The sequence below is a fragment of the Rhipicephalus microplus genome, unplaced genomic scaffold (genome assembly GCF_043290135.1).
Source record: "Rhipicephalus microplus isolate Deutch F79 unplaced genomic scaffold, USDA_Rmic scaffold_67, whole genome shotgun sequence".
In the NCBI taxonomy this organism is placed as follows: Eukaryota; Metazoa; Arthropoda; class Arachnida; order Ixodida; family Ixodidae; genus Rhipicephalus; species Rhipicephalus microplus.
The window spans coordinates 63219-90690 of record NW_027464640.1 but is presented as its reverse complement, the minus strand read 5'-3'; the positions used below and the strand labels follow the sequence as shown (position 1 = coordinate 90690).

Genomic DNA, 27472 nt, shown 5'->3' with positions numbered 1-27472 from the left:
GACGCCGACGCGGTCCCGGAGGCGCCACTGCTTTCGACCCCGCCGGGAAGGTCACCAGCCGTTTGGTAGCGTATGTTTCTCAGCTCGCGACTGCTTCTGCGCAGAGCTGAGGAGACGAGCGGACGAGACGACGGTGAGTTAAACAAGGTTTATGTACAGCATATATACAGAGGCGTTACAATTTCGGCACTGGGGCCGGCAGAGACTCGAAGAGCCGAGCTCCTCTCTCTAACACATAGGTCAGCCTTTCGCCTAAAACCGCTGACTCACACACATGTCGGCACTCCGACACGGGGACTCCTCTCTCTAGGACCGCCGATCGCGACGCGCCGCAGGGCTTCTTTTATTTACACCGGGTCCAACCAACAGGTCCAATCAGAAGCGCCGCTGGTCGTCCGGGCAGATTCCGCCAATGGGGGTCGCCGCGCCATGCGTCAGACCACCAGGCACGAGAACGCCGGCTCGCTGTCACGTGCGCCGATGACTCAATGCACGTGGGCGAGAGAGGCGCCGCGCGTGTTCACGCCGTTGAGATGTTCGCGTCGCGAAAGGGGGACACCCTCAGTAACCCGAGCGGCGACGGGGCACGAAGGCCTTGAGGTCTAGGCCCGCGTGACATTAGGACTTCTAGTGTAACGTGAGATAGGGTGAACCCCACGCCCTGCGCGGCCGGAGGGAATCCCGCATGCTAGAACCCAATAAAGTTTATTCTCTCTCTCTCTCGGGCAGACGGCGGGCTGGCCTTGACCCAGATTGCCTTTTTCAGAGGCACGGTCGTTTGACGAGGACTCGCTGGCATAAAAGCACCCAAATCTGAGTACACGGGCCTACAACATTTCCGCCTCCATCGGAAATGCAGCCGCCACAGCCGGGATTTGATCCCACGACCTGCGGGTCAGCAGCCGAGTACCTTAGCCACTAGACCACCGCGGCGGGGCAAAGCGCATCTCCAGATAAGTGAATCGCAAGTTGCGACAAAGAGCGCAGATACACAGCACGGTATACAGCATAAACTACACTAATAACCCGTTACGAGGCACGGCCCGTCTGATCCAATACGGGCATGTCGCGCCTGAGATGGGCATGACCATCCTCCTTGAACCGGGCGCAACACCTGATTCGGGGTGCGACCGGTCGGGTTTCCTTCCAGGCGGGATATGCGTATTTCGTAGAGTGCTCGCAAGAGTGCTCTCTGTACGTCTGCATCCTACTTGCCCAAGTGATTCTTCTAGACTGGCGCGCGCGGTTGCAACCACATTCGTAAACGAAACGGGGGCGCCGTCTAAACACCACTGACAGCTGAGGCCCGGCGTTGAAGCTATACTACACACATACTTCAGAAGTCAGTAGCTCGGTATGGCAAACTGTGGACGCGCTCTCCTTCACTGTTTCAATATAAACAAAAAAAGAAGCACAAAGAAGTCAAAGCTTGACTGCTAAACACACACACAGACAGTGAGAGAGAGAGAGACAAAAGTGTCCGGAAACTCTGTAGAGGAGACTCGCAGAAGTTGGAGTGCAACGGCAAAGGAAGCAGTGCGGTCAGCGAACGTTGCGCTACAACAACGAGGAGTCAAAGTGCACTTGTGTGCCAAGCACGCGCGCTCGCGTGCCTCTCCCGACGGGGTTTATCGCACTAAGCCGATAGGGGTATCGATCGCTCACCGAACCACCGCACCTGCTGTGCGGGTCAAAGTATAAGTGCGCGCACGCAACAGCTTCCCGTGTTTTATTTTCTTCCGTTATGTCAACTGACACACCGCAGGCACGCATTGCAAACGCGCGACTGTTGATACGTAACAACACGCACGATCAGTTTTAAAGCAGAACACATGCATCTCACGACACGCAATTTGTGTATATACATATATATGTATATATCTATCTGTTTCAGTCAATCTCTCCCTCTATGCGTGCGTGCCTGTGTGTTAGGCCAAACATCCATAATCTGTGCAGTCTGTGCGCGTAGCATTGCCCATTTAAAGCTATATCCTAGAATGCCTACAAGAAAGCACAGTTGAAAGTACGTGCTATGGGCCCCTAACATATAGTTAGTCATTTTGCGGAGTGTATCCGCTAGACATCAGCAAGGGAGCACGCGCACACCTGCGCAGATGAAATCTTTGTTGACGCTGTTGCTAGTGACGATTGCGTATGTTTGAGCGCTTTGCAGCGGGTGGGCCTTCGAATCACTCACTCGAGGCGAAATCCGCATGTTCTGACGCCTGGTGCGATTATACGCTTGTGCCGAGAGACTCCACGCACTTGATCACATTTGTAAATAACATGTTTTTATTTTATTTTTTTCTTCTTCAGACACAGCCTCAAGCATCGGCGTTGCTCTATTGCAGAGCACCTGCTTGCCACAACAGAAAGCCGACACTGTTATGCCGCCTTTGGTTGGGTGTTGCATTCACAAAGGTGTACTCCTTTCGCATTGGTATGGCAAACACTTCTACATGCGACTACTGCGGAGCTGAAGAGACTATTGAACACGTCCTGTGTAGCTGCGCTTGCTACGACACACAGCGATGCCTGCTCCGGATGGTTTTGAATCAACTTGACTCCAGACCATTTTGTGTGCAGATGATTCTAGGACCTTGGGCATCTGCCTCAGTTGCGCAGAAAGCGACTAAAGCACTCCTACTTTACTTAAAGTCTACAAACCTGAGCGACCGCCTGTAGACTGTGTATGCTCCCCCGAGTGTGCGCGTTCTAGCTAGTACCTTCTCAACCTTTCGGTTTCTCGCTGGCGATTCGGGGCAAAATTTTGACCTCATCACGACCTGGGCTGAGCGCTCTCGTTCAGAGTGATCTCAAGGGGCCAACTTTATGTGGTATTCTAATTCGTTGCGTTGTTGTACGTGTAAAAAAAATTGAGCTCTCAGTTTAAGAGTCTTGTGTACCACATGTGCCTCTTGATGTAGAGGGGACAAAATTCCGATAGACACGTAGATAGGTATATGTTGTACTATACTTTGTCTGGTGTTCTGTTGGGTGACCGAGGGCACTTGCTTGTGTCGTGTGTTGTCTGTTGTCGAACCGTTCTTAGCAAGTTGCAGAACCATCGACAAGTGCTGAAACCGAAGATGGTCAGAAGAGACGAGCGAAGTTGGCCAGCAAGTTGTGGCGACAAGCCAGTGGAGCTGGGATCTGTCGTCAAGAATGGGATGTGTTCCCTGAATAGAGTCTGGAGCTGCATTCTCCCCATGGCCCTGGAGGCGAACCTGGAGGGACCTGGCGAACGAGCGCGCCTGTCATCCGAGCCCCGTGGAAGCAGCTCGTCTTTTCGGCGCATTGTCTGGCGGCGGGGGTGGTGTTATGCCTGCGAGTCCACAGCGAACGGCCGTGCCTCTGAAAAAGGCAATCTGTGTCAAGGCCAGTCCGCCTGACGCGATCAACAACTCAACGGCGCCTCTCTGGCGTGCACGTGCAGTGAGTCAGCCTCGGCAAGCGACCCGTCGAGTAAACAACTGGCGTCTTCATGTCTGGGGGTCTGACGCATTGCGCGGCGACCCCATTGGAGGAGTCTGCCCTGACGACCAGCGGCGCTTCTGATTGGACATTTTGGTTGGACCCGGTGCAAATAAAAGAAGCCCTGCGGCGCGTCGCGATCGGCGGTCCTAGAGGAAAGCTGACATGTGTGTCAGAGTGAACCCGTTTGAGAGCAGACCTATGTGTTAGAGAGGAGAGCTCGGCTCTTCGAGTCTCTGTCGGCCCCAGTGCCGAATTTGTAACGCCTCTGTATATATGCTGTACATAAACCTTGTTTAACTCACCGTCGTCTCGTCCGCTCGTCTTATCAGCTGTGCGCAGAAGCAGTCGCGAGCTGATAAACATACGCTACCAAACGGCTGGCACGGCCGCTGGATCAGTGCGCTTTGATCCAGCGGCCGTGCGGCTGGTGACCTTCCCGGCGGAGTTGGAAGCAGTGGCGCCTTCGGGACCGTGTTGGCGTCGCCGTCTTTCGCAACAGTGGTGGCAGCGTTCGCAACAGTGGAGGTCAGCGGTAGGATTTCGGAGGCCGTCGTCGCAACAGTGGTGGCAGCGGCGGGATTTCGAGGCGCCCTTCGTAACGTCGTCGGAGGTGCGCTTCGCAACAGTGGTGGCTTCGGCGGGATCGGCCCGCTTCACAACAGTGGTTGGCAGCTGCGGGATCGGCCGGCGTCAGCGACATCGATGCGGTGAGTGCCTGATGTTTTCCCCTCAGTTCACCAGACTACTCTAGCTCAGGTTGTAGTAGTTTAGAGAAACGCTGTGTGAAGCATTGAAGGGAGCTTTGATCGTTTCAAGCCAAGTCGAAGCGCTTTGAAACCAAAGTTAATGCAGAGGGGGTAAACACGGGAGTGTGAAAAAATTGCTTGCGCGTCTTGCTAGTAGGCTTATAGTGGGTACGGCAAGTAGATTCTTAACAGGGGCAAACAGCAAGAGGCTAGTGTGAACGATGGAGAACCTTAAAGTGAAGGAACTCAACGAAATTTGTGAGGAACTCAGCATTACTTTGGGCCGTGCGAAACGAAAGCAAGCGATCCTTGAGATCATGAAGGATGAGGGAGTGTCGGCTGAGGAAGTCGATGAGGCCTGGGCGGATATCAAAGCACGCGCGAGGAGGCCGAAATGCGAGAAGTTCGTGAACGTGAGGTAGCCGAGAGACAGGAGCGCCTCGAGTTGAAACGAATAGAACTGGCAATTCTACAGTGTTCGCAGGCGCCTAGCGTAGCTTCGACGATTCAGGTCAGCGGTTTTAGAATTCGGGACCAACTGCCACCGTTCGTAGTAGGTGAGGACATGGCGAAGTATCTCGTCAAGTTTGAACACGTCTGTGAGCGAAATGCTTTGGAGAGGTCTCTTTGGGCGCAGAACCTGTTAGCTCTTCTTCCCGGCGAAGTGTCCGACGCGATAACTTGCTTGTCGAGGGAAGCGTTTGAGAGCTATGACGAGGTTAAAGAAGTGCTCTTGAGACGTTATAAGTTGTCACCCGAGGCTTTAAGGCAAAGGTTCCGGTATGCTAAAAAGGGGAATGAGTCGCACGTTGACTTCGCGTTTCGTCTTAAAGCTGATTTAATTGAATGGCTCAAGGGCGAAGGTGTTTATGACGACCGCGATAAAGTGGTGGAATGCGTTGCATTGGAGCAATTCTACCGCTGCATCGAGGAGGATGTCAAACTTTGGCTGCAGGACAAAATTGGTGAAGTACAGCTAAACAAGGCAGCAGAGTTAGCTGAGGAGTATTATACTCGCCGAAAGTTGCATAGCAGGGCAGTGCGCGTTGAAAAGGATGAAAGAAAAGAGGGCTTTTCAAAGAAACCTGATCAACGAAAACCCGCTCCGCACCGTAATTTCAAAAAGGACCCGTCTCTTACGAAGGACACTGTAGGGGAAGGGCAAACAGAAGCGGAAAAATCGAGTGAGGTTTCTAAACAACGCACTGATACCACACGGGCGTTTGAATCACGGAAGCCACTAATCTGCTACAACTGCAAAAAGGAAGAACACATCGCGAGAAACTGTCAGGAAAAGTTTGCCTTCGCAACAATCCGAGAATCAGAAAAAAACATGCGGTTGTTGGAGCCGTATCTCCAAGAAACTAGGGTGAATGAGAAAACGTGCCGAGCACTTAGAGACTCAGCGGCAACCATGGACGTTGTCCATCCTTCATTGGTGTCTCCGGATGACTTTACAGGAGAATGCGCCTGGATCAGGCAAGTCGCCGAGGAGCAGAGTGTTCGCTTACCAATCACCACGGTTGTCATTGAAGGCCCGTTCGGTAAGCTTCGCACCGAAGCGGCTGTGTCTGCCGCGCTAAATGATCGTTTTCCTTATCTTTTCTCCAACAACTCAGAGCAGCTTCTCAAAGAGCAGGGCAAATCGTTCTTCCCCAACTTAGCGTGCATGGCCCTCACGCGATCGCAAGCGCGGAAGCTATCGCGGCAGCGTGATCTGGTTCAATGCAGTGAACTCTCAAGTGACCTTGTCGGCGGGTCGACGGAACCCCAGAAAGGAAATTTTCCGCATGAGTCATGTGAGCGGTCACGCGAGCGGCCCGTCGCGGAAGCGGCCGGCGAGGTATGCGTAGGGGGAGACGACATGGCGCCATTGAGTCAGACCGAGAGGGTTGCAACGCTCTCGCCTGTAGCGGAAAGTTGGAGCGAGCTGCCGAGAGATGATCGAGAGACGCCCATTCAAGAGCAGCGCGAGGAACTCTCGATTAAAGCGCCAGTGGAAAGCCACATGAAAGCTTCACAAGTGCTGTCGAAGGAGCACTACGAGAAATCGGTGAAGAAGCGTGCTTTTGAAGTAGGAAGTCAGGTAATGCTGCTGCAGCCGTCCAAAAGGAACAAGCTTGAGATTCATTGGGAAGGGCCCGCCAAAGTGATATCGAAGCTTCCCGATACGAATTATGAAGTGAAATTAAGAAGGCGGCCGAACAAAATTTATCACAGTAAGTTGAAAGCAGTCGTAAATTTACTTTTTAGGTGCTTCAGAGGAAGAGGGAGCGGAAGTTTTGAGTACTAGTGAGGTAATCGAAGGGGGATCGAAAGTAACCTGGGAGCAGATAAACCTAGAGCCTAGGTTAACTGAAGTCCAAAAGGAGGACCCAAGAAAGATTGTTTTGGTGTTTGAAGACGTGTTTTCGGACTGTCACGGAAACACGAGGGTGATCGAACACGATATCGAGCTAAGCGGTGAGGAGTCAATCCGTAGCAAGCCGTATCGTTGTTCCCCTCTGCAACGTCGCAAGTGTGAGCCGCTCTTGGTACCGCATAGGTATCGTCGCCTAAAAGTGGCCGGTTACTGAGATGGAGCGTGATACTCCGACAGCGCAACTTTGACGTTCGCTACAAAAAAAAAAAGAGAGAAAGCTATACGCTAATGCAGGTGCATTGAGCAATGCGTTCTAGCTAGTACCTTCTCAACCTCTCGGTTTCTCGCTGGCGATTCGGGGCAAAATTTTGACCTCATCACGACCTGGGCTGAGCGCTCTCGTTCAGAGTGATCTCAAGGGGCCAACTTTATGTGGTATTCTAATTCGTTGCGTTGTTGTACGTGTAAAAAAAATTGAGCTCTCAGTTTAAGAGTCTTGTGTACCACATGTGCCTCTTGATGTAGAGGGGACAAAATTCCGATAGACACGTAGATAGGTATATGTTGTACTATACTTTGTCTGGTGTTCTGTTGGGTGACCGAGGGCACTTGCTTGTGTCGTGTGTTGTCTGTTGTCGAACCGTTCTTAGCAAGTTGCAGAACCATCGACAAGTGCTGAAACCGAAGATGGTCAGAAGAGACGAGCGAAGTTGGCCAGCAAGTTGTGGCGACAAGCCAGTGGAGCTGGGATCTGTCGTCAAGAATGGGATGTGTTCCCTGAATAGAGTCTGGAGCTGCATTCTCCCCATGGCCCTGGAGGCGAACCTGGAGGGACCTGGCGAACGAGCGCGCCTGTCATCCGAGCCCCGTGGAAGCAGCTCGTCTTTTCGGCGCATTGTCTGGCGGCGGGGGTGGTGTTATGCCTGCGAGTCCACAGCGAACGGCCGTGCCTCTGAAAAAGGCAATCTGTGTCAAGGCCAGTCCGCCTGACGCGATCAACAACTCAACGGCGCCTCTCTGGCGTGCACGTGCAGTGAGTCAGCCTCGGCAAGCGACCCGTCGAGTAAACAACTGGCGTCTTCATGTCTGGGGGTCTGACGCATTGCGCGGCGACCCCATTGGAGGAGTCTGCCCTGACGACCAGCGGCGCTTCTGATTGGACATTTTGGTTGGACCCGGTGCAAATAAAAGAAGCCCTGCGGCGCGTCGCGATCGGCGGTCCTAGAGGAAAGCTGACATGTGTGTCAGAGTGAACCCGTTTGAGAGCAGACCTATGTGTTAGAGAGGAGAGCTCGGCTCTTCGAGTCTCTGTCGGCCCCAGTGCCGAATTTGTAACGCCTCTGTATATATGCTGTACATAAACCTTGTTTAACTCACCGTCGTCTCGTCCGCTCGTCTTATCAGCTGTGCGCAGAAGCAGTCGCGAGCTGATAAACATACGCTACCAAACGGCTGGTGACCTTCCCGGCGGAGTTGGAAGCAGTGGCGCCTTCGGGACCGTGTTGGCGTCGCCGTCTTTCGCAACAGTGGTGGCAGCGTTCGCAACAGTGGAGGTCAGCGGTAGGATTTCGGAGGCCGTCGTCGCAACAAAGAACACTATAGACGCAAGCGAGCGAACTCAATTTGACAGGAATTCATGAACACGGAGCTGGAATCATGAAATTAATCTGGGTTCTTCACTGCGACGTCACATGGATAGTGTGTGTGTGTGTGTGTGTGTGTGTGTGTGTGTGTGTGTGTGTGTGTGCGTGTGTGTGTGTGTGTGTGTGTGTGTGTGTGTGTGTGTGTGTGTGTGTGTGTGTGTGTGTGTGTGTGTGAAATTGTATACGGCTTTCGAGGAGCAACACTACAATTCGCAGACTAAGATGGTGATCATAATAATGATTATGACTATCCTCATCATCATGAACATTACTATCCCTCAAGGAGAAATGAAAACCAGGGAGAGACTATACACATATGTAGGCATCATGAAAGCATTATGCCACATAGCCATAACGCCACATGTATCTTTCCTGACGCATTATTGATTACCTGGTGTTTGCATGTGAGGCTCTTTGATGAGCACGCTGTCCGATATTACCATGTGCGATCCCTTAAGACACCTGTAAAACTGTACATGAGTCGACCTCTCTGCCATGTACGAAAATTCCCGGCGCTATCCACTACATTGTGCACTCTAAGTATAAAAAAAAGGTGCCCTTTTAATCTTTTTTCTTATACAAAATTGAGAGTCATGTGTAGCACACTTTTTTAGAGAGTCACCCCTTCTCTTTTCGTAACATTGGGCGCGCTATGTAAGTGCGCTCCGAACTACAAAAGGAACACGCTCGAGTGCACCCGAGTTAGACGGCTTCGGAGCTTAGCTTGATTTCCGCCGACTGCTTTTGGACGCGCGAAAGCGTTACATGGCGAGTGTTACGTTGCTTCCAGGGTAGGAACCAGTAGGGAAGGAGAACGCACTTCATCGGAGGAGAGAGAGACGGAAACGCACCATTCTTTCGAAAGCCTTAGCAGGGGGGGCGAGCTCTCGTGCACCGTCTCAGAGTTTGAGGGCGTATAATTGAGCGCACTCCATAATCACGCATCAGAAGTCTCTTTTTTTTTTTTACCGTTGAGTATACAAGGGCGCACTCCACCGGCTGGAGCGTGCTGGAGCTCCTTAACTTCACGCACCCATTTAACTCTCTTGCGGAGAGTCTATATAACTCTCTAAAGGAAGACAACTTGCATCTCTAAAGAGAATGCTATGAGACAGCCACATGACTACTAGTTCTACGCACGCGAATTCCACATGTATAAAAGAAGAGTCACTGTGCGTGCCTCATAACCATACTGTCGTTTTAGCACGTAAAACTCCAAATACAATCAGTTATCAGACACCTCGCGGGCTTCCAGCGCCAAGGGGCAACAAAAGGGGGACCGTGCGCAAGAGCCCTCTTCTGGCATACAGAACTGCTCAATTACCCCTCTCCCCCACCCCTCCCCATAACTGCTGGAACACGCGCCGTGCTGCGTGCAGTACTATACCCTGCGGCACTCGAGCGCGCTGCCGATCGATACACGTGGTCGTCAACTCAAGGGTGTGGACGGGCTGTGGCAGCAGACTAAATAAGTTGGCTGGCCACCGCTCGAGTGCTGTCAGCGGCCTACGGCACGCCACTCACGCCTCTTTTGCCCGAAAAAACAGCCGAAGGCGACAGGAGGTCTCGGACAAACAGTGTGTGTGTGTGTGTGTGTGTGTGTGTGTGTGTGTGTGTGTGTGTGTGTGTGTGTGTGTGTGTGTGTGTGTGTGTGTGTGTGTGTGTTGTGTGTGTGTGTGTGTGCGTGTGCGTGTGTGTTGAGGTATACATTTTCTCTGGTGTATATAGGTATACTTTAACCACTTGTAGTTTCCATATTATTTACCGAATATCACGCATTTGCCTTGTCAGTGCTTACGGTAGTACGGTTATATTTAAACTGTATTGAGTTAATGAATTATTTATTAATTAACTGAAATAGCAATACAAAACACTGTCGCGACCCAAAACACATATAAAAAACGTAACCACCGTTTAAATTTGAGTGTAAAGTGAACCATCAGTATCACTGCCACGTTATTTCATGCTGTCCTAAAGGCTAGCCTAAACAAAGGTTTTTTTTTTCTTTTTTTTTTGGCAGGCATCTGCTGCTTACTGATAGTATATACGCACTTTGGAAATAGATTATTGGCAGTTCAATGCTATATGATATGCAAAAGAGTAACGGGGTTCAACAATCTATAAAACAGCCACCGTTAAGCGTGGATTGAAAAATTGGAGAGAGAAAAGACAAGAAAAAAAATGCGCTGGTAAAACGATTATATTATACGAAGTACATACTAACACTATACAATGACGTCCATATAATTTCCTTGCGCTGTGCGTGGCTTGTTGACAAACCAGGCAAAGAACTTGGAACACAATAGCTATAAAAGACACACCTTATTTGAACTTCTAGAACGCTTCTGGTAGGTTTTCGGATGTAAAACACATGGTGCTGGAAAGTAATGTTCATGACTGTTCATAAAACATGAAGGGTACGCTTTTTTACTAGAGCGCAGCGAAATTTTGTCGTGCTTTAGAAACGTTTACGAATTTTAAAAGGTGGCGTAAAAAGTATAGTATCTGGGATTTTACAGGCGGGAACCACGATATGAACGACGATTACAAGGCACGCAGTATATTAGAAGACTCTGGAAATTTCTTTAACGTGCACTGACAGCGCAGCAGTGTACGAGTCTCAACCATTTCGCGTCTTTCGAAATGCTCCCCGCGGACATTGACGAAAGGCGATGCATTGCTCGGGAACAGAGCGAGAGATGCGGGTGTGAGCGGCTCATTAAGCACGCGAATTCGCGCACGCGTTAATCTCCTAGAAAACAACGAAACCCGCAATCGAGGCCAACAGTGCTGTAAAACGCTGTTCGCGACGGATCACACACAAACACACGCGCACACACACACAAAGGAAAGTCACGCTATCTCACATGCTGTCACGTAAAATGACTAAAAAACGAAGGTTACTGTCGTCGTCTTTTGAGTGCACTGCACTGACCGCCCCTCCAACGAAAGCTTTCGCACTCAAGGTGCCTCTGTGACGGGAAGCACTGAAAGCCTTCTGCACCTCGTATGCACTACAGTGCCTCCGGGATCGGACCATCATTGAAAAAGTGCCATGTGACGTCACGTTATGCCCAGACGTCAAGGCGAAGTCATGACGACGTCACACACTCTGGCAACTTGTAGAGTGGTGATGACTCGTCTTAAGATGACATCACCGCGAATAATATAACTTTTTATTTTTATTTTTGCGTCGCTCATGTAGAAGCAGCCTACTAGTCTGATGAGATACGGAAGGCTTTCTCGCCTGAATAAATTCTCTAGACCTAATCCACGTTGGTAAATTTAACAGCCGTAGGCGCCGCCGACATACGTAGGCGCTTGTAGCGACATCGAGGCGCGTAGGTTCCACCTAGAGTTACTGTATATGCTACCTGTATATGCATGCTACCTAAACGTAGCATATACAGGAACTCCAGCTCCGCCCAGCCCAAAGCTCGCCACCACGCGTGACAACAGGTTCTCGGAAACGCGCTGGTCTCGCAGTCAGTTTTGCAGCTGCTGTGCCAGTTGTCACGTGATCACAGAGGGCGGTGGCGAGCTTTAGGCTGGGCGGAGCCTGCGCGCCGCTACGTCATTACAAGCGCCTCAGTGTGTCGACGCCGCCTACCGACGTATGCCAACATGTATATAGGTTTATAGGGTCTCGAAAGAAGCGCAACGTGACACGCAATACGCATGCTTATAGTCTGACCGTAGAAGTGGAACAAAGAAAGGGTATACGCAGATGAAAGAACTCACAAATGGGAGGCGACGTACAGGGGCATCGTCCCAGACGTCGAACGAGCTCGACAGGCGGCTAACGGCCCGCACGACGGACGATGATGCGGCACGCGATCAACGAGGCACCGCAAAAGCTATCCACGAAAGCAAACGCGACACGACATAGCCTCATGAACGAGACGAGGACAATGCCGCTCATTATTGCGCAAAAGGCGCCGGCCGCCGCCGCGAAAAGAAGAAGAACGGAAAGGAGAGCAGAGTACGTGTACGAGTCGTAACGTTACAGCGCGGTGCAGCAACCATCATCATCGGGTGATAGGTTGTTACCGCTGATGACCAGCGCACGTACCATATAACGTGTGCTCGTCAAAGATGCGTCGTCATCAATAAGACAATCGACGGGTTAAAAAAGAAGAACGTGTCACTAATAAATCTTATACTTTTTTTCACGACAACGCGACAAGACATGTATAAGAGCACCTGAACAAATGAAACGACCAAAAAGATTTAAAAAAAAAACTCATCAACGCCGAGACAGGGACGTCACGTCCGTAAGAACAAATGCGATCTACATACATGGGCCCAATTCTATTGCGTCATTGACTAGTACGCAAAATCAGTAAACGAATAGTTTTTTTCTAATGCTCGACATAGCCACGTGTGCGGCGAAAATGTCCTTTTATTAAACAAGATTACCGCCTCAATTTTTTCTACGAGTATATCACTAATGCAAGCTTGACTTTACGGCACTGAAGTTGATCAACGTTCTAAACAGTGCTCTTCGATGATGCTACCGCAACAGCCAAGTTTATGGCGCGAATTAGTCACCCCGCTGATACAATTATACCTAACAACAACATAATACTTCCGCGCATTCTAAAAAAAACTAAAAGAAATCATTTGACTCTTCTTTATTATACCCACTTTAGGGAGACACGTCAACTCCATTTGAAAGGCATTTTACTTTCTTTGTAGAGTTGTGAAACCTGAAAGGGTACTTTCTTTGTAGAGTTGTGAAACCTGAAAGGGTTGTTAAGGTGTCTATTTAAAGAGAGTTATATACGTGGGATGTCAGGATTGAACGAAAAGAATGAAAGAAAAGGACTGCTTTCAATCCTAAAGTGTAGAAAGTTTTACACATATGTAACGTATGTCTCTCTCTCTCTCTTTCAACCCTCTGCAAGCACACAAGAATATATTGCACCGTGACCTGCGCGATTGTATCCGACAACTCAACACCGCGTCCCCAGAACTAATCGCAGAGGCCACGCTATAAAACTCGTTTGCCGCTTGCGGAATAAAATCTGGGTCGTCGCCGCTGATTACGCAGCAGTCCAGTAATGAAGCCAAAAATACGCGAAAAGTGCACTTCACGTGAATCCAACCTGTAGGGATGCAGGTGGGGCGTAAGTGCAGGGTGCGTGAACTCGCGCCTTCGATTCTGCGGGGTCGACGTCACCACGGTCCATAGAAAGAGCTAACGACCGCGGTGTAGCTATGCAGGCGGCCTCGGGTCCAGCGCCAGCAACACACCGCGTGAAGATCGTTCAACATCGACCTGCGGCGCCAGACCACACTATCACCGCGAAAGCCGCAAACGACTCTTTGATGAGACTCCCGCGCATGAATTAGATACAACGCAATTTCTATATAGCGCGCTCCACACACCCGGGCCACCACCCGAACGACCGTTTCGGCATTACACCACCATACGCCGACGAATAAATACATTCTGCGTTTCACAGAGTAAAGCAGTCACCGTATCTGATATAATGATGTTAATGACTGCAGATATGTGCTACCATTCGGGAGCTATGCTTTCAAAACTATACTAACCTTGCAGGAGGAGCGGCAGTTAACCATCACGGCACTCCCTACAACCAGTTCAGAAAAAAAATAGAACGACAAACACTTCGGAAAAAATAACGTAAACTAAATGTTTCTTTGTCGTCGTCATCGACATAATCATCAGCGCCTTCTTATTTATGTTGTAAAACAAGAATACGTTGATTGCTATGGTACACAACATACCAGCCATGTATCTATAGCTGCGCCATACTTCTTCCTGACTTCCTCTCAGTGGAAACCCGCGACCTAAACCCGCGAACTGAAGCAAAGGTCGCGGGTTCGATTTCGGCTGTAGAGGTCGCATTTGGATAGAGGCCAAATTGTAGAGGACCATGTATACCGAGCAACGTCAGTGCACGTTAACGAACAGTATATTAAATACCAGAGCCTTTCACTGTACAGCGTTATTATTATTATTATTATTATTATTATTATTATTATTATTATAGATCGGATTACAGGCAAACGACCATTTCGTTTCTTGTTTTCTAATCGTGCCACTTTGATATATGAGCATCGGTTAGAGGTTAAGAAGGGCTTTTATACTGATTATATAGTGCTTATATATTGCGTATTTATTTCACTTGTATCTAAATTCTTGTGAGTGCCTGTAAATGCTCATTCTCAAAATCGATGCCAACATGAACGCTATTTAACCTTAAACTTTGCGTTGGCCTATACTCCAACCCATAGGTTCCTCGCAGCACTATCAAGGCCAAAAGGCCTCTTAGCCTCTATACATGTATTTATCCGCGTCGCGTCATCAGTTCGGCCTCTCCCCGGCGTCTGCTCGCATGCGTGGGGAACAAGAGGGGCTTCTGTGCAGCTGCGGGACGATGGAGAATGAATGGGGAACCGTGGAGTGTCTTCAGGGGAAAGTAAAGTTTAGGAAAAAAAAAAGATATCAACGTTTTCTTTCTTTTTATTGGTCTTTATCAGAAGCCGCGAAAGCATGATGCGAGGAGACGAGCTTGAAACCTTTGCCACTCGGCCGCTAGAATTCCACTCGGCCGTTAGAATGCAACTCAGCCGTTAGAATTCAACATAATCTGTACTGTACCCTAGAAGATAGTGTTTATGCTGTTTGGTAGCGATAAAAGGGACTAGTGAAGCGCTAAAATAAATACACAAAAACATAAGACATGCCCAATAGCGAGGCACTGTGGGTTTCTTTTCTTTTTTCACCTCTTTGAACTATGCTTGCGAAGTTTGTATCAACTCTCAAGCAAGGTTTGAAAACGATCAAGTTATGTGAGTAATACGCACTGAAACAGACGTGTACGGCAGCTAGGTGATCCTCAAAAAGAAAAAAAAACTAAAATAGGAAACTCTCATATTTCATGCTGCATGCCCCAGGGGCGTCACATGAATACATGCGCCATTCTCCCCCAGAGAAAGCAAAGCTGATCGGTACTTGTCCGGCGATCTGGCGAGTGTCGCAAACACCAAGCATGACTTGGAAATTGCCCCCCGTTGCATTTTTTCTTCTTTTTCTAAAATCATCAGCCTTTAGCATAATGAGAACTTTCAGTCTCGTTTTAAAAGCACGTTTCTCGAACGAACGTTTACGTCGTACACATTTCAACATCGCTAAAGCTGAACGCGCTTACCATCTTACATAACTAACACGAATAACCTAACCCTAACACGGGGTGAGTTGTAATCCTGTTACCCGGCTTTGTGATACGAAATGCTACGGTAACGAGTAACCGATTAAGAAAAGGAAAAGAGTAATTACCAAGCGGGTTTCGCAACCTCCTTCTTCACCGGCAAGCACACTTCCCCGCCTAGCAACCTAGTACTGCGACAAAACCAGCGCTAATACGAAGCCGCGAGCGTCGTTCGAGCGCATAACAAAGACAACACGCCCCCTTTTTCACCCATCGGCTACCAGAGCTTAGGCGCAGCGACCCACTCTCTCCGTAACGATTATTCATGCCGGGCACTGGCAACTTCACTCAATCGCGCCCTTGTTATATATTAATCTGCAGTAATAAGTATTCGAGAAACGAGAGCAAATTACTTCCATTTACGAATCGCTTTTCAGTTCTGAAGGAGAAAAGGAGGTATTAAGTTTTTATGGAAAAAATCCTCGAGTGAAAGGACGCCTGAGGCGGATTATATTGGATCGCCCGAGTTTCTACATGTACGCGCCAACCTAAGACGCAGCGAGCGATGGAAAGGAAAATGATAGGTGTGACCTTAGAAGACAGGAAGACAGCATAGTGGGCGAGGTAACAAACGGGAGTTAAGATACCATGGTTGATATGGAGAAGAAGAACACATGGACATGGGCCGGGCACATAGGGAGTAGGCAGGATAACCACTTGACATTAAAGGTAACTGAGTGGATTCCCAGAACGCGCGAAGAAAAGGCGGAAAGTTAGACGGGCAGATTAGATTAAAACGTTTGCAGGTATAACATGGCAACAAAAAGCACAGGACAGGGTTGAATGGCGGAACATGGGATAAGCCTATGCCCTTCAGCGGGGCGTATTCAGGCTGATGATGATTATCTAGTGCGCAGGTGTCAACATTCCGCCTCCATTTGAATGCGGCCGCTGTAGCCGACAGTCGATACCACGTTCTCAAATATCAGCAGCGCCATACCTTAAGCCGCTCAGGTTACCACGGTAAATCTTTGGAAAACATGCAAGCTGCCATACGAACGATATTACTCAAGACACAGGAATGTAGCCACCTTAAATTGTGAATTAATAAAGTCCCGAAAGGTCGAACTACAGCGTTTTCATGTGTTCACATCTTCTGTAGCAAGTATGTTCGTCTTGTTGCTAAGCATGAAAACGGAAGGGTTTGCAGCCTAATATGGCCACACCGAAACCCACCCGTAGAATATAGTCTATGGACCTTATGCAATATTGCTGCCATCTGTTGGCCGTCGTTTGCATACCGCCGTGGTAGAGACTAATCGCGGCGCAGTCCGCACAGTCCGCGTGTGTTTACGTACACGTAAGACATATCGGCGTGAAGCATGTATTGGCTGATAATCCCAATGCCGACGTATTACTGCGTCCCTTGCTGCACACAGAGACGAACTCAAAACACCGAAAAAAAAAGTAAGCCGTAACATTTGCCTCTTGTTATTTTCTTAAGCTGATGATGTTTCCAACATGTGCTCCGAATACTGCTCCCGAAACATGTGTTAGCGTTCTCCTTCCAAGCAAGTAAGACGTGACACAACATTTGTACTCGTGTTCCCTTAAATTTCTGCACGCCAAAGCAAGGCACTCTTTGCAACGTTTTCACCATCGGCCATTTAACAAGTGAAGGCGACTCGTGAACTTCACGCAGAAGCCACGTACACGCAACGAGCTTCATCGAGCTCGTTGTGTGCATAAAAAAACAAAGGCCCACCTTTATCGCTGTTACGGAGAGAGCTGCTGACACCGTCAAACATAATTCGATAAAGAATCAGCCACAAAGCATAACCACCAAGCACCGCCTATCTTGTAGATACAGAGTATCCTCTCCGATAATGTTAATCTCAGCGTCATGCGAGCTTGTCTTTCGACCCCCCCCCCCCCCTCAACCCCATAGAACGAGGATATCGCCACTTAGAGCACTTAACGATAACATTATACGTTGCATCGACGCGGAAAAGGGAGCAAAAGGGAACAAGCACACAATGTTTCCAATCTATTTACCTATCGCAATACAAAATCTAATCTCTGCTAGGGCAAGCGATAAGGCGAAGGGTGCGCATAGTCCTAAAACGGCCAAAGCGTTTCTGCTGTATTGCACACATTCTACGTACTATTGTGCGCCCGCAACAAAGCACCTCAAACAAAGCACGGAACAAAGAAAAGAGATTCGGGGACCTCAGCAAGGTTTGGCATTATAGATGACGCAAATGAATATGAAAATCAGCGAGCACATCAAGAGTATTTTTTGAATATATTTCAAGCGAACATAAGTGACTGGGTCTGGTCGAGCTTTTAGTGATACTTAAACAGCGATAAGACATACGTGCCAACTCGCTCAACGACAGGCCGCAGTAACAAGCAGCTCTCTCTCTCTGTTTCTGTGGCGGGAACGCGGAGCTGAAATAAATCGGTGTGCAAAAGGTGAACTTTATTATTTCCCACATGGCACAAAATTACCGTTATCCTGACACTCTGAACACGCTCTACTTCAAACCAGACCCCGGTTTTCGGTAACATTGATTGATATGTGGGGTTTAACGTCCCAAAACCACCATATGATTATGAGAAACGCCGTAGTGGAGGGCTCCGGAAATTTCGACCACCTGGGGTTCTTTAACGTGAACCCAAATCTGAGCACACGGGCCTACAACGTTTCCGCCTCCATCGGAAATGCAGCCGCCGCAGCCGGGATTCAAACCCGCGACCTGCGGTTCAGCAGCCGAGTACCTTAGCCACTAAACCACTGCGGCGGGGCAGTTTTCGGTAACATTAAAACGATAATGCATTTCACTAGGCTAAAAAAAAACAATGCTGTGTGCCGAAGACGACACGCTCGCCTCACAACAGGCGCCATGTGGCTCTGCAAAAGCTTCCGTATGCTGGTACCGGAATGGTACCAGAATTCGTAACAGTGACATCAAGCGCGCGATAACCAAGAGCACTGAGACACAATGGCTATACTCTGCTGCAGATGGCGCTGCGTGGCCACCCCACCTCGGAAGAGATTGTCAGACAATCGCTCGCTTTTCGTGACGCGTAATCTCGCGTGTCCAATGACGGAGGCGACTACTTCACCACCTTTCCTCAATCACCCGATCGGAATACATTACGAGCAACACTGTGGCCCTTTGGGAGCCGCGGTGCTAATTTTAGGGAACAAATACGTACCATGGTGTATACATGTAACACAGCACCTGCGTGGTGGGTACGCTTGTTTGTTTGCTTACGTTTATTACGGCCACGATATAGCGCTGCTCCACTCAAAGACCACGTACAACCAACTAGCCCGCTTCATAATGCGGCAAAAGCAAACAGACTCCTCCAATGCGGATCGCCCACCATAGTCCAACACTTCCCATTATTATTTCATTTCCATAAACAGATGTACAAGGACACGGAACAAAGAAAGAGCGAGCTGGCAATTGCCACCTGGAGGGATACAACGCCTGCTCACTATTTCGGCAGGAGGGAAGAGGGAAAGAAGATAGGATGAGAGAAAGGGAAGTAAAAATAAAAAAAATACGAGGATTGATTGATTGATATGTGGGGTTTAACGTCCCAAAACCACTATATGATTATGAGAGACGCCGTAGTGGAGGGCTCCGGAAATTTAGACCACCTGGGGTTCTTTAACGTGCACCCAAATCTGAGCACACGGGCCTACAACATTTCCGCCTCCATCGGAAATGCAGCCGCCGCAGCCGGGATTCGAACCCGCGCCCTGCGGGTCAGCAGCCGAGTACCTTAGCCACTAGACCACCGCGGCGGGGCAAATACGAGGACATAGACAAGCATGAGTAAACAAACAAACACACACACACACACACACACACACACACACACACACACACACACACACACACACACACACACACACACACACACACACACACACACACAATTTATAAACGCGTGGCCAGAATAGTTCGTTTCATATATGTCAGTAGAGCTCGATGAGCCTGGTCGCGTCGAGATGACGCGGTTCGCAAACGGCTCAAGTAAACGATTCCTACCTCGTTGAAAAAACAAAAACTGACTGACGACATCGAATATAAATCCCTCGCGGGGAACGACCTGGTCCTATACCACGCCGTGGCGGAAGCGAAAGCAAGGAACAGGGATCCTCCACGCAGCCATATCTCGGAAGGTCACAGGGAGAGCGAATTCCCCGCTGCTAACTGCACCAGGTTCATTGTGACACCTTTCACGTCGTCGTCAATGTCACCGCAGTAGCCGAGACGCGATAGCCAGTATAAAGGAAATGAGAGAGCGAAGAAAAAAAAATAAAGAGTGGCAAGCAAATAATATCGCACTTTCTATCAGATAAGGAAATAATAAAAAGAGGGATGAAGGGGTGTTGCGCGAATAATCCCGTAGATAGCGCCCTAGAAGGTAATCGCAGAGGAGAAACGGGCGGGAGAAGCGAACTTATGAAACGTGCTTCGACGCATGCTCGAGTTGAGACCTCGACCGCCACGTAGCAGCAGACAGCAGGTCGTCATCTCGTATCAGCGCGCGATGGATAAGCCGGAGTCGGTATCAGAACAGGCCTTCCATATGCAATGAGGAGTGTCGCAACGCCGCGCCTCGCAGCACACGTGGAAGACCTGTAGCCGCGGAGGCCATGCGAATGCTGAGAAAGGGAGACGCGCTGTCTGCGCGATCAAGGACGACGAAGCGGAGGCAGACAAGAGCTGCCCATTGTTCGCCGAGGTATACATTCGCGTCGCGCTGCACCGGATCTGCAAAACAGCAGCAGCAGCAGCAGCAGCAAAAGAAAGACACCGTCGGAACACGAGAAGGCGTCCTCCGCGCTGCCACACGAAACCCATTTAGCTATTTGGCTTTTCCTTCGAGCAAAGCGCTTTGGTCTGTCTCTCAAACTGATTCATCGTCCACAGACAAAGAACGCGAGAGTGTGACAATAAAGTAAGAGACATGCAAACTCGTGATATCAAGTCAGAAAACATGACTAGACAAAGGATCTACAAATGCAGGGTGTTAAAAGAGTCGCAGCCTAACTGAAGTCTAAATCGTGCATGCGAGGCAAGATCTTGGATGTAGGAAAGAGACAGAGGGAAACAAAAAGGACATTACTAATACGAGAAACCACAAGTCTGACCAGCGCCGTACAATTCAATCTTGTAGGCACTAGAAAATACTTTATTAGGCTGTCCTGCGAAGAAGCCGTGGTTGGAGACTGCGGCGATGCCAGTGACGCATACACACTTTGAGGACGCCTCCTTACTGGGGCGTCGCTTGAAGCGTTTCTTATTGTGCGCTGCAATGCAATTGTTAGTCTAACAGGTATGGAAGTTGCGTTTGTGAAGGCATATGTGGCACTCTCCTACACGCGTCACAAGACACTACTGCGGCCCTTTTCTCGCTGCAGTGTCAAATCACGCGACCACCTTCGTTTACGAAACTGCATTCAGTTGCACAGGAAGTTGCTTTACGTGGAATTCGAAGACGAAGTCCAAACTGAGCCAGGCCTACGCCCGACAGCGTTTCGCACCATGCTAGGTCACCAAAACGTACGCATTGCTTAGAAGGCCATACCACCCTACAACATCCACTAACAAATCATCGAGCATTACAAGGGATTAAGCATTAAACGCTATAATTATAACGCTGCAGTATAAACGATACATGCCGCGCGAAGTGTATCACCTATTCCAGCGCGATAACACAACCACGCAAAAAAAAAGGGGGGGGGGGGGGGTAAGCACTTGGCCCGCAACCAGGTACGCCTCCTCGGATGGCAGATATATGATACCAAGAAAATGGCTATACTTTGTCTAAGGCGCATGGAGCCCCTTTCACGTCTGCCTCTCAACTTGTACAGTATTAAATAAATATGCTAAATAAGCGCGATCCTCCAAAAAATGCACTGCCGAGGCTGTGACGTCGGCTTTGTACGCCCGCACATTGGCCAGCATGGCGTCATCGTTTCACCGCTGTGAAAAGGTCTATATGCAAGGAACTCGTGAAGGTACTGATATGACGCAACTGTTGAAAGCACCGCACTGTTTGTGTCTTACGCCTCCACCATGACGAAGCGATCGAGTTTGAGATGTCACGCAGCTTCACAGCGAGTCGCCACGTTAGTACGGACAGTTCCGAACAGCTGGGTGCTTTACATAGACACTGTTATACGTAGACACTGTCGGCAGCAAGAAAGCTCCTGGAATATAACACCCATAAGCAGCATATTGATGGGGCTCAAATATTGTATGGTGACGCAGCAACAACGTGCTCGTTGTTTGTGCTCTCTTCATTTAGTTTGCAATAACGACCGAATAATCTTGATATGTTTCCTCCTCGAAAGCCGGCTACGACGCAATGCACTCTCACGCCATATATCATAAGCTACGTCCCTTGTTTGCTTGGTTAACGCCTTCTTTGAGATTGATTGATATGTGGGGTTTAACGTCCCAAAATCACCATACGATTATGAGAGACGCCGTAGTGGAGGGCTCCGGAAATTTCGACCACCTGGGGTTCTTTAACGTGCGCGCTAATCTGAGCACACGGGCTTACAGAATTTTCGCCTTCATCAAAAATGCAGCCGCCGCAGCCGGGATCTTCTTCGAGATCAAAAGCTATAAAGTTGAAACCTTTCATAAGAGACGGTGATCTGAAGGTCAAAGAGACGAACGGGCATAAGACACACCAGCGGGTCTACACAGAAATAGGGCTTCATAAGGAAATGCAAACATAGCGGCCTACTTATAAGACACACCTCCTATAAAAGACTAGAATTGCTCTCCGGTGCATGTCTCGGACAAAGGTGTTCGATTCTAAGTCCTTCACCCATCTACCCCTGTTTGCCGTTCAACCACCTAGCGGCACCGCCCTGAACGCTTATTCACAGACGGAGAACGGCGATCGACGATAGAAAAGAGGCAAATATGAGTACAATACACTTCGAAAAAGAAAACGGGGCGGTCCCAGGAAGCATATAGTAGAGTTAAACCCATTTATAAAAGGCATGCTCCGGGCAGCGATTCTTGTATTTTATATGAGATGTCTCTTACAAACCGAGTATTTCGTTACTTTTTTCTTCATCGTCATCATCATTTATTAGCCCTTAAAGGCCACTGTTGGGGCATTACATAAGGGGGGAGCATACACAAGAGCAATGGAACATTCCAACAGTCATTATTAAAGCAAAAAAAAAAAGTTTACAAAGAAACAGGTGAAACTCCAAACAGTCAAAGTACACGGATAATGCGTTCAAAAGAAGAAAACACAAATAAACAAAAATCTCAATCTATTACGAATCAGCACTCAATAAATTTATTAATGCATTTCGAAATTCGATGGGGGCACGTTTAATCACATCACGGTCAGGTAAACTATTGCATTCCGCAATGGCTACTGGCATACAAGAAGAAGTTGTTGAACGAATTGGTGGAGCCATGAATTCTTTGAACAGTGAGGGAGTTAGACAGGCGGCGTGAAGTGCGGTTTGGCGGGAAAAGAAACAGGCCACGTAAGTGTGGAAAGTTGTAATAAAGCTTATGAAAGAGGCATAGGCTGGATATTTTTTCTGCGAGGTGCTAATGATTTGATGCACAAGGATTATTTGATATTTTATGACACTTAGCCGACGGTCGTACTGGGATGTAATAAACCGGGCTGCCGCGGTTTCGAACAGCTTCAAGTAGGTCAACAAGGTACGCTTGATGTGGACGCCACATTCCCGATGCGAATTCCATGCAGTTTAGTGTGCATAAACGTATCGTATGCTAATTTGCAGATTACAGGTGCTGATGATGATAGTGACATTCTAGTGAGTCCCAGGTGTTTGTGAGTGGCGGTCACTAGATTATGAATATGTTCGGACCATGTAAGCTATGATTGAACCAGCTCAATAGGAAGAGAATGCAAAGAGTGGGAATAAGATATGAGAGAGTGATTCCGCTACGCGTGCCCGGATTTACATCTTTTTGACATTTATGTTGAATTCCAATGGCGGAGTCGGAGCAAGTTTTTCTGCTCCTTTCAGAGCAAGTGTGTTCCAATGACAGAGTGAGATCGAGAGTCAAAAGTTCCAATGAGAGAGCCGGAGGGGATTCAGAGCGGGAGTCCCTCCGTGGAGCAGGAAAAACTGCTCCGCCGAAATCGGTGGAGTGGACCGGAACTCAGCGTGACGCATTTCCTTTAACACGTTTGCCTGCTTGGGGGCGCGGCTGGCGCGGCGCCAGTTGTGTTGATAATGGCGGACGGCATGGACGGCTCGGCTACCTCAGCAAAGCGTGCGGCAATGCTTCTGCTACTCGATAGCGACAGCAGACATCGTGGACAATAGCTGTTGCACGCTTGGCGTGATATCCATTCCACACAGGTGAATAGCGCTGAACAAGCACACGAACGATGCGGCGATGCTAGTAAACCACGTGGGAAACAGACAGCGAAAGAGACCACGCGCAAGGTATCCTGGGTAACGCGGCAGCTTCCGCCTTGCTCCAGCAGCAGGGCGGGTGTGTTCCGATGGCGGATTTGGAGGATTTGCTCGACGCCAGAGACGAGTGCTCGCTCGCAAAGTCGGTCGGCTGCACCGACTCCGTCATTGGAATTCAACATTAGTTGAATGAGCCACCGAGTGCACCATTTTTCAATTGTTGTGAGGTCACGTTGTAAAAGCGTCTCATCGTTATGTGAGGCTACGCGGCGATGCACGACGCAATCATCGGCGAAAAGCTGGATGGATGATGTAGTGCCAGTGGGCAGGTTATTAATGGAAATTAAAAACAAAGGGGCTACGTCCGAGGACTGAACCTTGCGGTACTGATACTTCGGTGACTGTAAATTGATGGTGCCCGATCACTGCAAACTGCGATCTGCCAATTAGGAAACAACGGATCCGTGACGTGACTATATGGATGCATAAGCTGTCTACTTTGACCATTAGTCGTAGATGAGGTACGCGTTCGAAGGCTTTCGAAAAATCTAGGTAAATGGCGTCCGTTTGGAGGGGAGAATCAAGGTTTAAATGAAGGGCGGTGGTGAATTCGAATAGTTCGGTTGCACATGAGCGTCCTGGGCGGAAACCATGTTATTTACCGAAAGAAAAAAGAAGCCTCAAGATGAGAGGCAACATTATAAAAAGAGTAGACAATCTGTTTGAGAAGTTTGGAGGCGATACGAATGAGAAATACCCGGCGATAATTTGAAGCATCTGTTCTGACGCCGCTTTTAAATACTGAGAAAACCTTATCAACCTGTATTTCACTGTAGGCACACTGGTGTCTCATACATCAGTATCTCTTATAAAGGGGTTCGACTGTACTTTGACTGATCTGCCTGAGATGGAAATATCTAAATATTACAGTAAGAAATGCGAACAAGGCAAGAAATGAATAATAGTAAGCGCAATATTTTAGAAAAAAGGCAATACCATTGCCGACTCTTCTCAGCCGTGACACCACAGAGACACGGATAATGTGGTTAATGCGAGAAATAAATTGGACAAGCACGTTTACATTATACGCTCTTTATCAGGCTTATCACGAAAACTGAGAAAGAAAAATAATTACTGAACACAGGCCACATGTGAGGGAGCACGTAATCTATATCAGCGGCCGTTTTACGAACGTTCGCCGTGCGTTGGGGCAAAGACTTTGTAACATGCGAAGAAGGCATTTTACGTATATTCGGGGCGACGCATTTTCTAGCCTCAGAACACCGAGAGGCCAGGCAAGAGAGAGAGAGACGTCAAAAGAAAAAAAGAAGACGCGAGAGGCTGCAGCGCGAACGGTACGAGACCGAATGAAAACCCGCCAAGAGTAACACCGACCGCCATTGTGCTGCTGCTTCCTCCGCTTCCAGCGATGGACAGAAACCGACGAACAGCGGCGTCCGAGCACGCCAACCGCCACTAACAACGCGGGCGCGCGTAAGGAAATTTCGCTATGTTTTTTTTTCCCCTCCATCCTCCCTCGACTTAGCGAGCCGTTGCACTAATGCCACAGTGACCTTTTTAGCAGTTTCTCTCCAAAGGTTGTAGTAGTGGCGTGACAAGCAGCGCTCCCATAGAAGAAAAACAACCCACCTCCTTTCATTCTCGGAACTGATGGGCCGGTGCGCACCTACTCAAGAGTCTACTTGGGGCGGCCGATAAACACGCGTCAAACAAAACGAAAGAAGAGAAGAGCGAAGCACGAAAACAGAACAAGACCCACCGGCAGGCGCTGTATATGAGAGGAGGACCCCTGTATGGCAGCGAAGAGAGAGGGTTAAAACTCCTCCTTCTTGCGCATTTATTTGTGAGCGCTTACGACGGGCGAAGAGGGCGATAAAGCCCTTCGAGTCAAGTGCCAAAAATGGCGCATGCGCGCTCGCACAAGAGACACGTTGTTTCGTGCCGAGGGCCACTTCGCGAAAAGGGCTCGTGCCACACCACTCTGGCCGGCCCTCACCGCCTCGGCCATACCAGTAGCACCGGCTAACGCTCCCAACCAGGGTGGCTTGATGCACGCTTTTTTTCGTTCTCACACGCATCGAGGCACACTACTCCCGTAGATTACGCGCACAGAAATACTCAACCATGGATGGATGGATGGATATGGCTGTACCCTTTAGATGGGGCGGTGGCTAGCGCCACCAAGCCGTAATACTTAATGAACCAAAAACTGGATTTATTTTTTCTTCCTTAAATAGTGAGGTTGAGGATTCGTACTTTGCAGTGAAGGGTTTAATTTTCACTCGTGCCTTGACTTTAGCCACCAATCAGATAACCTCCTTCTAGTTCATTCTACCCGCTTAAAGTCTATTTTGCCCTCCCTGTCCCTAAACCCCAGTGCTTTGAAAAACTCTGCGCCATCATCCTGAACTATAGGGTGAAGCCCTTTACAGAACATTATCAAGTGTTCGGCAGTTTCTTCTTCCTCTCCGCACGCACTGCATACCGTGTCTACACCTTTGTATTTGACCCGATATGTGTGGCAGCTTGGGCTAGTTGGTATGGCATGACGATAGTTATAGCGCGAGAACAAAACGACGACACAGAGGCAAGAAGGACACAGAGACAAGAAGGAACGTGTCGTGTCTTTCGAGTCCTTCTTGTCTCTGTGTCGTCGTTTTGTTCTCGCGCTATAACTATCGTCATGACCCGATATGTCTTGGTTCCAACGTGGAAGAAGCAGCGCCTCCTGTCGTACAGCATCGGACGCATATTCTGAAGGCATTGGTTCGGATGCCACCGACTCGAAATGATACTCTTACGTACACTAGATTTGATTCCAGTCTATGCCACAATTACTACAGTATCATTAAAACAATAATGAACGATGTGTCCCTGCCAGCCTAGCCCCGGGCACAGCAACAACCATTGGGCAAATAAAGTTTATTCAACTCAACTCAACTGCCCCCCCCCCCCCTCCGCTTTCCCTTGTTCAATTGAACGTTGGCCTCGCTTGGTTGTGTCGTGAACATTCACACATGTAGTACACGCGTACATTGTGACTCACCCGAGGAAGGCGGGCGCCGTGCTGGGGCAGTCATCCACGGGCAGGTGGGCACGTGTTCCGCGAGCAGCAGCCGCAGCTCACCACCGCGCCTGCGCAAGAAACGAGAGACGTCAGGTATACGATCGAACGTGGGGTGCAACAAATGACTTCATTCAGCCTTGCACGGAGTACTATACTGAGCACAACGAGAGCGAATAGGCGGTTTTAGATCGGGGGAACGCATGCAGGACCTGCAGGTCCCACCAACGCCAAAGCAGACTCTGGAGTCTGGGTACTTGGTGACCGCATAACGAGTAAGCTTGAAGATCGCAGGGGCCCGGTATTCACAAGATACCCTTAACCGAGCGCCGACCGGCAGTAATTCTTGATAGTATCTTTTCTTGCTAAGAGTATCTTGCCTGACAGTAAGCAAAGCTACATTTACGAAGTTGATTGATTGATTGATTGGCATGTCGGGTTTAATTTCCCAAAACCACCATATGATTATGAGGAACGCTATATAGTGGAGGCCTCTAGAAATTTCGACCACCTGGCG

General features: G+C 49.1%; 1 protein-coding gene across 1 annotated transcript in view; it reads right to left on the bottom strand.

Annotated features, from left to right (window-relative positions):
• The window catches only part of LOC142761759 (tyrosine-protein phosphatase non-receptor type 4-like), a 213221-nt gene extending 186195 nt beyond the window's left edge, over nucleotides 1-27026 (bottom strand). The window contains exon 1 of the mRNA XM_075885096.1: nucleotides 26938-27026. The gene's annotated coding sequence lies outside the window, so the exon portion shown is untranslated. The remainder of the gene's footprint in view (nucleotides 1-26937) is intronic.
• Between the last annotated feature and the right edge of the window lie 446 nt (nucleotides 27027-27472).